This window comes from Belonocnema kinseyi, chromosome 6 (assembly GCF_010883055.1).
Source record: "Belonocnema kinseyi isolate 2016_QV_RU_SX_M_011 chromosome 6, B_treatae_v1, whole genome shotgun sequence".
NCBI classification, from domain to species: domain Eukaryota; kingdom Metazoa; phylum Arthropoda; class Insecta; order Hymenoptera; family Cynipidae; genus Belonocnema; species Belonocnema kinseyi.
Genome location: NC_046662.1, coordinates 22,948,796 through 22,950,832, shown reverse-complemented (window position 1 = coordinate 22,950,832; position 2,037 = coordinate 22,948,796).

Sequence of the window (2,037 nt, the reverse complement as noted above, 5' to 3'; positions counted from 1 at the left end):
TCATGGTTGTGAGACGTGGTTGTGGCTGAAATTATACCGCGATTTCGCTGGAAGCGGATGCAATTTTTCAGATTAGCACCCGCTCCCGGCGAAATCCTGCGGTTGTCCTTATGACAAATTTTTAATTATATATAAATATAAATAACTTATTAATAATAAATTAATAACAATAAATTAATACCTTAAAATAATACGCTCGGTTTTTCATAAAGTATAAAAATAGGCCCTATTTTGAAGGCTAAGTACCTCGAGAAAAATGATGGCTTTAACATATATTGTAACGCATATATGTGCGCAGTTTTTGGCCAAGTATGATCTTGCGTGAGCGATACTAACAATGTGAAACTTAACATGATTTGAATGAAAGTGCGAAAACCCATGTAAAATATGAACTTAAAAATGACTATACCTTGAAATCAGATCACTCTCAGGAAAAATCCTTTTAAGGGGTTATGTTAGATGAATAAAATAAAACATGTTTGAGCAAAACAAAGGAGGAGGGTCAATAAGGCTGGTTTTTGGGCCATCTACAGATTGGGCTCAAACATGTTTTATTTTATTCATCTAACTAGGTCTCATAACCCCTTAAAAGAATTTTTCCTAAGAGTGATCTGATTTCAAGGTATAGTCATTTTTAAGTTCGTATTTTACATGGGTTTTCGCACTTTCATTCAAATCATGTTAAGTTTCACATTGTTAGTGTTGCTCACGCAAGATCATACTTGGCCAAAAACTGCGCACATATATGCGTTACAACAAATGTTAAAGCCATAATTTTTCTCGAGGTACTTAGCCTTCAAAATGGGGCCTATTTTTATACTTTATGAAAAACCGAGCGTATTATTTTAAGGTATTAATTTATTGTTATTAATTTATTATTTTTAAGTTATTTTTCTTAAGAAACATTTAGTGCCGGTCTTAGCCACTTTGACGCCCTTGGGCAAAGAGGAGTGAGATTAAAATCAACCAAAGTCAGTGGAATAGGAAACAAAACGCTATCGTTTATGTGCGACTGCCGCGTCGCTACGTTCAACTGTTTTCCCCCTCCAAATGGTATTCGCGTTTGTTGCCGATGCTTTTAGCTATATTCTCCTTCATTCTTCTTCCACGTTTCGACCTGTTAAAGAGTTCTTATTCACTGTATGTGATATTACTGCGTACATACATCTGTTCCAGATTATTTTATTGTAGTTTTATTTTATCACTGTCGACTAGTTTCATAGCGATTGTAAGTTTTTTGCACAGGTACTTCATAGGCATAAGAGGCTACACTTTTTTTTAAATCCTTATTATTTAATAGTTCTGTACATCAGTCTCAGATTCTCTTTATTTCTTCAGGTGAATTAATTACTTGCGAATTAAGTTTTAATTACCACTTATTATGCCGAAAAAACAGTGTTCTTGTTGCGGCAAATTCTTAAAACCAAAGAGTCATCTATCAGTAGTTCAGGATGAACGGGCATTAAATGTTCTTAAAACTGCTTTGAATAGCTCCTTAACCATTCATTCAAAGTTTTGCGATAGTTGTCGATGCTTTTCGATTAAAAAGCGTCGGATTACAGATGCAAAAGAGATGAGTTCTTCTGAAAATGATTTATCAAATGTTTTAGAACCAGGTAAGAGTCAGATTTATAAAAATTCAGAATCTTCCAGTGAAGATGGAACTTCAGATTCTGACTGTTGGAAAATCAAACTTCCAATAAGAAGATGTATGATTTCTCAATCCAGATGCATTGTCGTTCATCATAAGAATAATCGTATCAGAATCAAACCTTTTGCTGCATTGAGGGTTCACGTCGATACTGGTATTTTGATTCCTGCAAAAGCGAGATGCTGTGCTTCTCATTTAGTTGATAATGGTTTTCTTAAGAAAGAGGCTGTTGCGTCTATACAAGCTACGAGGGTAGTTCAATAAGTCCTTAGAATGACCAACAGATGGCGCGCGAATCGCTCCAAATCATCTGTTTTTAGTCAGCACCACTCCCGACTAGATATATAGTGCAGTCACAGTCCACATCTTCTGAGTTTACGTGTTTT